Raw genomic sequence first — 11,754 nt, 5'->3', positions numbered from 1 at the left:
ATTTTAATAATTTGGGGAGGTCCCAGGGTGTTTGGGGGAGATTATGAGGATATTACCTTTTGAGATAAGATATAGAGAGCTAGACAATTCTTTCAGCACCACATTTCATTTGAAGCAGGGGATCTGAGTTCCTGAGAAGGTTTTTGTTTGCAGGAAGCATCATGGTTTGGTCTGTCATTGTACCAAAGGGGGATATGGTTGTTTGTAAAGGAAGAGAGAAGACTGAACGCCTTCGATGAGGATGGGATTCGAACCCATGCGTGCAGACCACAATGGATTAGCAGTCCATCACCTTAACCACTCGGCCACCTCATCTGAGCTGTCAGGGAAAAGACAGGAGGAGAAATCTAGGACCAGCAGAGATAGGGCCAATAAGGAGTTTTTAAATACTAAGCCTAAGGAGGGTCTGAATGAGCTCCCCCCTCACATCTAGTGAGGAGCTGGGAGGAAAGACTTCAGGAACAGACCGTTTGCATAGACACGCCTACTCTGCCTAGGTACAGAGCGTGATGGAGCCGCTTTGCCAGAATGACCCATTTTGGCTGGTGTCAGGTTACAAATCACTTTAGCATTCAGTGAAATTATCCTTCCTGTATGAGTGAAGGGCAGCAGAACATACCTAGTCCATCCTGATGGAGGGGCTAGATGGGTGAGGAATACTTTTCATTGGACTGCATAGAAGTGATTGAGGACCTCACCTAAACCAGTGGTCCTCAAACTTGTGCCCTCTTATCTGTGCCTGCAGCCCCTCAGAAGCTGCAGTCGAGAACCAGGGCTGGGAGTGGGGCTTTTGTTTCCTGGGAAGTGGGGTGCGGACGGGGGTAGGGGTAACGAGGCTGGGCCAGAAGCCAGGGGCTCAGGCTGAGGGTGGGGTTGGGGAAAAGAATATCAGGGTTGGAAGAGACCTCAGAAGGTCATCTAGTCCAACCCCCTGCTCAAAGCAGGACCAATCCCCAATTAAATCATTCCAGCCAGGGCTTTGTCAAGCCTGACCTTAAAAACTTCTAAGGAAGGAGATTCTGCCACCTCCCTAGGTAACGCATTCCAGTGTTTCACCACCCTCCTAGTGAAAAAGTTTTTCCTAATATCCAACCTAAACCTCCCCCATTGCAACTTGAGACCATTACTCCTTGTCCTGTCATCTTCTACCACTGAGAATAGTCTAGAACCATCCCCTTTGAACCACCTCTCAGGTAGTGGAAAGCAGCTATCAAATCCCCCCTCATTCTTCTCTTCTGCAGACCAAACAATCCCAGTTCCCTCAGCCTCTCCTCATAAGTCATGTGTTCCAGTCCCTTAATCATCTTTGTTGCCCTTCGCTGGACTCTCCAATTTATCCACATCCTTCTTGCAGTGTGGGGCCCAAAACTGGACACAGTACTCCAGATGAGGCCTCACCAATATCCAATAGAGGGGAACGATCATGTCCCTCGATCTGCTGGCTATGCCCCTACTTATACATCCCAAAATGCCATTGGCCTTCTTGGCAACAAGGGCACACTGTTGACTCATATCCAGCTTCTCATGCACTGTCACTCCTAGGTCCTTTTCCGCAGAACTGCTGCCTAGCCATTTGGTCCCTAGTCTGTAGCGGTACATTGGATTCTTCCATCCTAGAATCATAGAATCATAGAATATCAGGGTTGGAAGGGACCCCTGAAGGTCATCTAGTCCAACCCCCTGCTCGAAGCAGGACCAATTCCCAGTTAAATCATCCCAGCCAGGGCTTTGTCAAGCCTGACCTTAAAAACTTCCAAGGAAGGAGATTCCACCACCTCCCTAGGCAACGCATTCTAGTGTTTCACCACCCTCTTAGTGAAAAAGTTTTTCCTAATATCCAACCTAAACCTCCCCCACTGCAACTTGAGGCCATTACTCCTCGTTCTGTCATCTGCTACCATTGAGAACAGTCTAGAGCCATCCTCTTTGGAACCCCCTTTCAGGTAGTTGAAAGCAGCGATCAAATCCCCCCTCATTCTTCTCTTCTGCAGGCTAAACAATCCCAGCTCCCTCAGCCTCTCCTCATAAGTCATGTGTTCTAGACCCCTAATCATTTTTGTTGCCCTTCGCTGGACTCTCTCCAATTTATCCACATCCTTCTTGTAGTGTGGGGCCCAAAACTGGACACAGTACTCCAGATGAGGCCTCACCAATGTCGAATAGAGGGGGACGATCACGTCCCTCGATCTGCTCGCTATGCCCCTACGTATACATCCCAAAATGCCATTGGCCTTCTTGGCAACAAGGGCACACTGCTGACTCATATCCAGCTTCTCGTCCACTGTCACCCCTAGGTCCTTTTCCGCAGAACTGCTGCCTAGCCATTCGGTCCCTAGTCTGTAGCGGTGCATTGGATTCTTCCGTCCTAAGTGCAGGACCCTGCACTTATCCTTTTTGAACCTCATCAGATTTCTTTTGGCCCAATCCTCCAATTTGTCTAGGTCCTTCTGTATCCTATCCCTCCCCTCCAGCGTATCTACCACTCCTCCCAGTTTAGTATCGTCCGCAAATTTGCTGAGAGTGCAATCCACACCATCCTCCAGATCATTTATGAAGATATTGAACAAAACCGGCCCCAGGACCGACCCCTGGGGCACTCCACTTGACACCGGCTGCCAACTAGACATGGAGCCATTGATCACTACCCGTTGAGCCCGACAATCCAGCCAGCTTTCTACCCACCTTATAGTGCATTCATCCAGCCCATACTTGTTTAACTTGCTGACAAGAATACTGTGGGAGACCGTGTCAAAAGATTGGCTAAAGTCAAGAAACAATACATCCACTGCTTTCCCTTCATCCACAGAACCAGTAATCTCATGATAAAAGGCGATTAGATTAGTCAGGCATGACCTTCCCTTGGTGAATCCATGCTGGCTGTTCCTGATCACTTTCCTCTCATGCAAGTACTTCAAGATTGACTCTTTGAGGACCTGCTCCATGATTTTTCCAGGGACTGAGGTGAGGCTGACTGGCCTGTAGTTCCCAGGATCCTACTTCTTCCCTTTTTTAAAGATTGGCACTACATTAGCCTTTTTCCAGTCATCCGGGACTTCCCCGGTTCGCCACGAGTTTTCAAAGATAATGGCCAATGGCTCTGCAATCACAGCCGCCAATTCCTTCAGCACTCTCGGATGCAACTCGTCCGGCCCCATGGATTTGTGCACGTCCAGCTTTTCTAAATAGTCCCTAACCACCTCTATCTCCACAGAGGGCTGGCCATCTCTTCCCCATTTTGTGATGCCCAGCGTAGCAGTCTGGGAGATGACCTTGTTAGTGAAGACAGAGGCAAAAAAAGCATTGAGTACATTAGCTTTTTCCACATCCTCTGTCACTAGGTTGCCTCCCTCATTCAGTAAGGGTCCCACACTTTCCTTGGCTTTCTTCTTGTTGCCAACATACCTGAAGAAACCCTTCTTGTTACTCTTGACATCTCTCGCTAGCTGCAGCTCCAGGTGCGATTTGGCCCTCCTGATTTCATTCCTACAGGCCCGAGCAATCTTTTTATACTCTTCCCTGGTCATCTGTCCAATCTTCCACTTCTTGTAAGCTTCTTTTTTACATTTAGATCCGCAAGGATTTCACCGTTAAGCCAAGCTGATCGCCTGCCATGTTTATTATTCTTTCGACACATCGGGATGGTTTGTCCCTGTAACCTCAGCAGGGATTCCTTGAAATACAGCCAGCTCTCCTGCACTCCTTTCCCCCTCATGTTATTCCCCCAGGGGATCCTACCTATCAGTTCCCTGAGGGAGTCGAAGTCTCCTTTCCTGAAGCCCAGGGTCCATATTCTGCTGCTTACCTTTCTTCCCTGTGTCAGGATCCTCCAGTTCTTCCTGCTTGTTTCCAAGGCTTTGTGCATTCGTATATAAGCACTTGAGATAACCTTCTGATCGCACCTCATTCTCAGTATGAGGTAGGAGCCCTCCCCTCACAGATGTTCCTGCCTGTGCTTCCTCCTGGTATCCCACTTGCCCACTTACCTCAGGGCTTTGGTCTCCTTCCCCCGGTGAACCTAGTTTAAAGCCCTCCTCACTAGGTTAGCCAGCCTGCTCTCAAAGATGCTCTTCCCTCTCTTCGTTAGGTGGAGCCCGTCTCTGCCCAGCACTCCTCCTTCATGGAACACCATCCCATGGTCAAGGATCCAAAGCCTTCTCTCCGACACCACCTGCTTAGCCATTCGTTGACTTCCACGATTCGACAGTCTCTACCCGGGCCTTTTCCTTCCACAGGGAGGATGGAGGAGAAGACCACTTGCGCCTCAAACTCCTTTATCCTTCTTTCCAGAGCCACGTAGTCTGCAGTGATCCTCTCAAGGTCGTTCTTGGCAGTATCATTGGTGTCCACGTGGAGAAGCAGGAAGGTGTAGTGATCCGAGGGCTTGATGAGTCTCGGCAGTCTCTCCGTCAAATCACGAATCTGAAGAGCAGGGGCAGAGTGGAGCTGAGTGGTGCTCCCTCCCTGCCCTCCATGGGGGCTGGCTCAGGCCCTGAGGTGCCCCCATGAACATTCCTCTGTGCCTCCCTAGGAGGCATACCCCACATTTTGGGGACCACTGACCCAACTCGCTAAGCAGAGACTAGTGATGCCAAAGCCCAGGGAAAGGGAGAAGAAGTGCAGGGACCCTGGCACTGGAACCAGGGCCCTGCCCCCCCTTCGGCCTGAATCCCCACCCTCTTCATGACCTCCACCCAGGGCCCAATCAACTACATTATCTCTGTTCCACCCCTTCCACGACTGCCCCACCCTGCTCGCTCCTTAACCACCCCCCCGTGGCCCTGAGACCAGAGAAGCTGTGTGCCCTGGCTGCAGTCCCCCGGCCATAGCAGGGAGCGAGAGCACCTCCAGCCCTGGGGCTGACATAGGGGAGACTTTTCCAGGGGGCCTAATTTGGCCAGGGGCCCTAATCATGAGCCCCATTGGCCCATATGGCAATCTGCCACTGCCCCCTTGGCAACACAGCTTTGGGGAGGCTGTGCACTCTGCCAGCGTAGTGTCAGAAACTGCTTCCTGGGGCGGGGGGGGGCTCCCAGATTTCTCCCTGCTTCTTCCCAGCTCAACCCCTCCCACAATGTTCCTCCGTGGCCCCATAGAGGGTTGCAGGGGAGTGAGGAGCAACACGAAGTGTTCCATGCATCCTGGTCACTTTCCCCTCCTGGGCTGTGCTCAGAGGCGAGCATCAGAAGCTGCTTCTCTCTGGCCTCCTCTTATACAGCCCAGGGGAGGAAAGTGACCTGGGTGCAATGAGCTCTGAAGTCACTTCTCACCCCCCTCAACCACCGCAGCCCCTAGGGGTGCCCGGAAGAGCAGCATTCCAGAGAGAAGAAGGCAGCAATGCCAGCTGCCCTATGCACACAGGTCAGTTTCCCCACATGGGTGTAGGAGGGGTACAGCAATTAGGGGTGAAGGAGGGGAGTATGGGAGTTAAGGGCAAAGGGGACACAGTGTAGGGGTTAGGGCACAGGAGGGGGCAGGGGTTAGGGGTGAAGGAGGTGCAAGGGTTGGGAGTGCAGGAACTAAGGGCAAAGGGGGAGTGGGGAGACCACAGGGGCCTGGGGCAATGGGTGTGCCAAAGTACAAGTTTTGCCCAGGGTGCCATTTTCCCTAAGGCTGGTCCTGGGGAGGAGTTTCCCCATTGATAACATTTCTTGCTGGGAGGGGGAAGAAGAGAAAAGAGGTGTTTTCTCTCTCTCTTTCCTCTCCATTTTTTCCCATTCCTTCAATTCCAGAATTCTCCCTTGTATTTCAGACTGGGATTAAAGGCAGCTCCAGGCTTTCCCTCTCTCCCTTCTGGAAAATCAAGTTCAAGTTTTTACAAGGAGCTAAAGAAGCCTCAATTCCGCATCTGAATTAATGTCACATTTCTCACTACTTGACAGAAAGAAGTGTCATGTCAATCCCAGGTGAGTCCACTCCAGTCATGCCGTAGGGCATTGCGTCACCACGTGGCCATTTCACTTCCCTCCTCAGTTTCACCCAGAGACACAATTTCCTTTCAACAGATCCATGAACACCAAACCTTTCTGTGTCTCTAGTCTGAGCGAGGGCATTCAATTGCATTGAAACCTTCTTTCCTGCAATGGCAACTGTCAGACAGAGGGGACGTGGCCACCTTCAGCCCTGACAGTGAGATATTCCCTCTCCTCTCTCTTCATGCTGCTGCTGTTATTCCATGAAACATGACCGATGGAATTAAAAGCTAGGGTTTACTCCAGGGTGAGGAAAGAAAGGAGCCACCAACCCCCGAAAAAATCTCAGTGACCCAAAGAAAACCCGCCCCTGCTATTGGAGATACAACAAGAAAAGGGACTGTCTGAATTATCAAAGCAGGGAGTGAACAATCTACAGCAAAATCATTAACCACAAACACACTCTAACCATGCTCCAGCCAGTAGGGAAATGGTCAGAAATTCTCGCTGTTCAGCCATGGCCACACTTACAGAACTGCATAGCAGTGAGTGTGCTGGGTAAGCTGGTCTGAGCAAACAATTGGAAATGAGCTTTCAATGAGAACAGAACCATAGTGTAGAAAAACCCCTGTATTAAGTGGTTGTGGCTGAGTGCTTAGGGAGCTGGCCTAGGAAACCATGGGGGTCTTTCTGTGGAGGTTTCGTTCTTGCCAACTAGGGAAGGCTGGTGTGTGGTATCTTCATGGCATGGTGTCTTTCAGTGCCTGAGCACCCAGGGAGCCAAGTCTCGTCTTCCTGTCAGGCCAAGGACAAGTCTACATTTCAAACATTGAGTCTACACCGCTGCAGCACGGTAATGAAGATGCTCTGTGCCAGGGTTTCTCAAGCTTCATTTCACTGCAACCCCCTGCTGCCAAAGAAACTTACTACATAACCCCGGGAAGGGGTTACCAAACACCAAGCCCCTCCACACTGGGCCGGGGGGAGCTAAAGCTGAAGCCCAAGCCCTGCCCAACTGGGGGGAGGGCAAAAGCAATGCTTAAGGGATTCAGCTCTGGGTGGCGGGTAATCAGACCTTTGGCTTCAGACCCAAGCCCCAGCAAGTCTAACGCCAGCCCTGGTGACCCCATTAAAACAGGGTCACGACCCACCTTGGGATCTTGTTCCACAGTTTGAAAACTACTGCTCTGTGCTGATGGGTGTTACGAATTACACCTGATAGGACACACACACAACTGCTACAAATTGCACCTGGTTGGACATGCACAGTTCAAATCTAGGCTGATGCACATAAACAAAGTCCACAACTGCAGAGTTCCCAAAAAAACCTGAGGTTATTACGCTTGAGCGTGGTGCCCCCCTGCTAGCCAGGAGGGGACCCCAAATACAGATTATACAAAGGTTATATACTTTTTAGCAAAGCATGTTGCCCTCGTGCATCAGAAACCTTAGTCAATAAACAAACCCTTTTCTTATCTACCACCTATACCTGCTTGGTGCATTCCTCGTGCTAAACTAGTATGTTAATTACACAGCATGGTCCTAAAGCATGCATCAGTGACTTTTATTATCAGGATGGGAGGCCTCACATCAAAGGCCAGGAGATAGGGAGTTAGGGACAGACAAAGAACAGATACCGGCAGTCAAGGCAGGCTGGAGACAAGGAGGAGGATTTTCACAGGAATGCAGTATCTAAGGAACACTTCTCCTGGTGAATGATGTGCTTGCTTTTACACAATGGTGGGTCCCAAACCAAAATGGAGTCACATGTGCTAACTTTTCCTTACCATGGGAGAGAGTTTTCCTGTCAGTGTAGTTAATTCACTTTCCCAGGAGGTGGGAGCAATGTCAGTGGCAGAAGCTGGGTCATTGGGTGTGCAAGTAGAAAAGGAGCTCACTGAAGCAGGGTCTGTCCTTCAAAGTCCTGGAGATCATGACTCCAGCCCACTGTTTTTATGGGGGTATAGCTCAGTGGTAGTGTTTGGCTGCAAATCAAGTGGTTTGTGGTTCAAATTCAAGTGCCCTCTTATAAGCGCTTTTTTTAAAAAAAAGGAAAAGATTTTCATTTCCATTCTCCATTATGTTCATGAATTCCACTGTATGAGGATTCTTGAAATGAATGTAAACCCTCAATGTTTCACTGTGCAAATGCATAAAAACATAGCAAACCTGGCTATCAACTGAAATCATTCCAGTCTTCTGTGTCTAGTTTATGTTTTCATAAATTAAACAAAGATATTATATGAATACACATTTGCAGATCCGTGTTCTCCAGGGGCTATTGTTAGGATATAGATATTCAGGCCTGTCTGTAAAGGCCTGTACTCTAAGAATTCAGGTGTATTCTTATCACTTGGCTTGTTCTAGTGGTATTAAAGAAAGAATCAAAATCACTGTCTGCCGGTATAAGGTCCTTCTCTTACTGTGACAGTCTGAGGCCCCTGTGCTTAGGGCTAAGGCCTTTGGCTAAGCAGCAGAGGCAGCCATAAGCTGGGAAGTGAAAGGTCAGCTCCTCACATTCCAACCTAGTCACATTGAAATCAGGTGCTATTGGGCTGATAGGAATACAATCCTGTCCTGATAATGCCTATCGCCTCCAGAGAAAGGGAAGTGCCTCGAAGATGTAAAAGGAAACTTAGTTTGATCACATCCTGTCTGGCAAGAACTCACTTATCAATAGCTGGGATGTGAAATCCTCATTTCTGTCTTTGTTCTATCACTGTAGTCCCCATTTCCCTATTGTTTGTCTGTATCATCTCTGTCTAGTTCTGTGATTGTTTCTGTCTGCTATATAATTAATTTTGCTGGGTGTAAACTAATTAAGGTGGTGGGATATAATTGGATAAATAATCATCTGACAATATGTTAGGATTGGTTAGTTAAATTTCAGGAAAATGATTGGTTGAGGTACAGCTAAGCCGAACTCCCGGGTGGGGAAATTGGAATCATATTTAGCTAAAGGGGGAAATGGGAACAGGGACACAGGTGTAAGGCTCTGTGGTGTCAGAGCTGGGAAGGGGACACTAAGGAAGGAAACTGGAATCCTGCTTGCTGGAAGTTCACCCCAATAAACATCGAATTGTTTGCACCTTTGGACTTAGGGTATTGTTGCTCTCTGTTCATGCGAGAAGGACCAGGGAAGGAAGTGGGGGAAGGAATAAGTCCCCTAACAGCTGTGCTGTGCAGAAGAAGAAGAACCACATCCAGTTGGGGTTCAGGAGTCTGATGAGCAAAGGCAACTTGGTGCAGGATAAAGTCACCAGCACCTTGCCTGCTTCACATTCAACCAGCAGCTAGGACAAGGACATGGCATGAGAAGAAGACAGTGGTTCTCAGCAGGAGTATAGCCACCAAGAAGCTGGCTAAAACTGCGAAGATCCCCAGGAAGACCACCACGCCCATGTCTAGGAATAATCATCGGAATGCGGTGACTCCAGGGGGGACCAAAAAGGCAGAGAAAAGCCCTCAAAAGGTGTAATCTGCCAAGCCCCAAAAGGTGGTCAAGGTCCCACCTAACATCAAGACTGGAGAGCCAACTTCAAAGCACCCAAAGCCAGGGCTAAGAAGGTGCACTGAGAAAGAAGTGAAGAGATTTCTATTGGGATGACTCCTGCTCCCCTAATGGCTCTTTTATGATTCACCATGGACCACCCAGAGAGATCAAAGTCCTGCAGAACAAACAGCCCCATGGATAGTATCATGAAGTGGTGGCAGTGGGGGGAAGGGTTTCTCTTCCAGAGGGAAAGTGCTGTGTTTTGTGTAACACCTCCCAGGTGTGTGATGCACTGACAGGGCAGCTGCCTAGAGCTCCCACATGAGCTCATTCTCTTTGACCTGCTTCTCTTGTTATTTCAGAACCAGCACGAGTGGGAGTGTGTCCCTGTCACTTCACCAGCTAGAGAACAGGCTCTGTCTGCATCCCATCTTTGATTAATCCCACTTTTTAATGTATTCCTATTGTGATAATTTCCCAGTTCTCTGCCTCATTCTAACATTCTGGTCAGAGATTGACTATGGGGAGGAATGGACTAGTTTGCATGACATTTGGTAAGTTGCCATGGTACGTGATTGAAAACTCTGCTGGAGGTGGGCAAGAGCCTGTTACAAACATAAAATAGCTAAGCTTTACCAAACGTACCTGTTACACATTCAAACCTTCCTCTATACACACAATAGAAATCAACAGCCTCTGGAACAACTCTGACATCATAATAAAAAAGGCTAACAAAGGATGTGCTGTCGTCATGACGACTAAGTTGGAATATGAACAAGAGGCTGCTAGGCAGCTCTCTAACTCCACATTCTACAAGCCATTATCCTCTGATCCCACTGACGATTACCAGAAGAAACAACACCATCTGCTCAATAAACTCCAGGCTTATTCACCCTGTATACTGGCACAGCAGTGAAGGCCAGAAAGGAGCAGCATTCTCACTGGAAAATGTCCACCCACTGCTCACAGGCAATTCCCAGGCCCATCACAGCACACTATCTTGATGAGAAAGGATCCCACTCGGCTTAACCATTGCTTCTTTTCCTTCCACCTGGAACCCCGCTTCTTTTTCTGGGCTACAAGTAGCCATCCCTGGGATGCCAAGAGGCAGGCACAGGATTCTACCTCCCAGCAGCCAACCGCACCGCCCCTGGCTTTGGTAGAACGAACAGTGACGCTCTGCTAACCCCACTGAGGCACTTAGCTTCTGCCCTGTCTTCCTTAGCATGACTTTCCTCTTTTGTCCTATTCCTGCCTCACTCCCTCTTTTGGGAAGTCACGCAAAGGAGGGCAGCCGGAAGAGCTGGTCTCCATAGGCCAACGCCCAAGGGCAGAGGAGACCGAGCCACAAGGCTCCAAAAGGTGACTGGCCTAGATCCTCTATATTTCTCAGCTCACTTCACCACCCTCTGTCCTGCGGGGGTCGGGGTTATCCCAGGGACAGGCCAGTGGTAGAAGTAGGAGCGCCTTGCTGGAGAGCTAGAAAAAGTAAACCATCATGTTTCTGCCTGGTTTCGATCCAGGGGCCTTTTGCGTGTGAGGCAAACGTGATAACCACTACACTACAGAAACTCTGTCACAGAGCTCTGCCCCTCCCTTCAAATTCCATCCACTTGGCTGGCTCTCACCCTGGCACACACTGATGGGCAGACCTGGAGAAAGTGGCGGCAGCCCTTCGGTAGGTCATACTGGAGCCGGCGCTCAGGAAGTCGTCTTTATGTCTCCCTTGTGACTCCAGCCTGAAGGAGAGCTTCTTTTTCTTCCCCTTGCTGAGAAAGAGCAAGAGAAGAAAGAAAGCTCAGGTGGGCCACCTGGGTGCACAAGCCCACGCTGCTTTTTCCTGCTGCAGAGCCCGAAATGAGGGACTCACTGCGGGTAAAGGCACCGCTGCACTTTGAGAAAACAGCCCACCCCTGCACACAAAGGGACAAAACAACATGCTGAAGCCTGGGATTGAAGCAGGGAGCTTTAAAACTTCAGTCTAATGCGCTCCTGGCTGAGCTACTTTGAGAATTACTAGGTTTCTGTTTGGCCTGCTGTTTCTCTGTCTGGGATGTTTTTGTCAGCCATGGCACACAAAGAGATCCTCACTGTGAGTGGCCAACGAAGGCAAGATGAATTTTTGCCTGCCTTGCCCAGCTTGACTTGCTTCCTCACCCCATTCCTGCCTTAGTTCCTGGGTTATCTAGTGGCTGAAGGCGACTGGGGTTAGCGGCACGGGGAGGAAGTTGGGCAGCTGAACCCTGCTGGCAAGAATCCTGCTGCCACTTGGCACCCCACCCTGTATTCCCGGCTTTACCTACTGGCCGCCAGGGACTTGGTGCCCAGCAGCAGAGGGGAAGGAGGTGGACA

At 49.7% G+C, this 11,754-nt stretch overlaps 2 non-coding genes across 2 annotated transcripts; both read right to left on the bottom strand.

Moving 5' to 3' along the window:
• Positions 1-233: 233 nt before the first annotated feature.
• TRNAS-GCU (transfer RNA serine (anticodon GCU)) lies at positions 234-315 on the bottom strand. Its single transcript has one exon. It is a non-coding gene; the product is annotated as a tRNA-Ser (tRNA).
• Positions 316-10,901: 10,586 nt separating this feature from the next.
• Positions 10,902-10,974, bottom strand: TRNAV-CAC (transfer RNA valine (anticodon CAC)). Its single transcript has one exon. It is a non-coding gene; the product is annotated as a tRNA-Val (tRNA).
• Positions 10,975-11,754: the final 780 nt, after the last annotated feature.

This window comes from Eretmochelys imbricata, chromosome 28 (genome assembly GCF_965152235.1).
Source record: "Eretmochelys imbricata isolate rEreImb1 chromosome 28, rEreImb1.hap1, whole genome shotgun sequence".
Taxonomy (NCBI): domain Eukaryota; kingdom Metazoa; phylum Chordata; order Testudines; family Cheloniidae; genus Eretmochelys; species Eretmochelys imbricata.
Note: the sequence above shows the minus strand (reverse complement) of the source record. Positions and strands in the feature narration are given on the sequence as shown.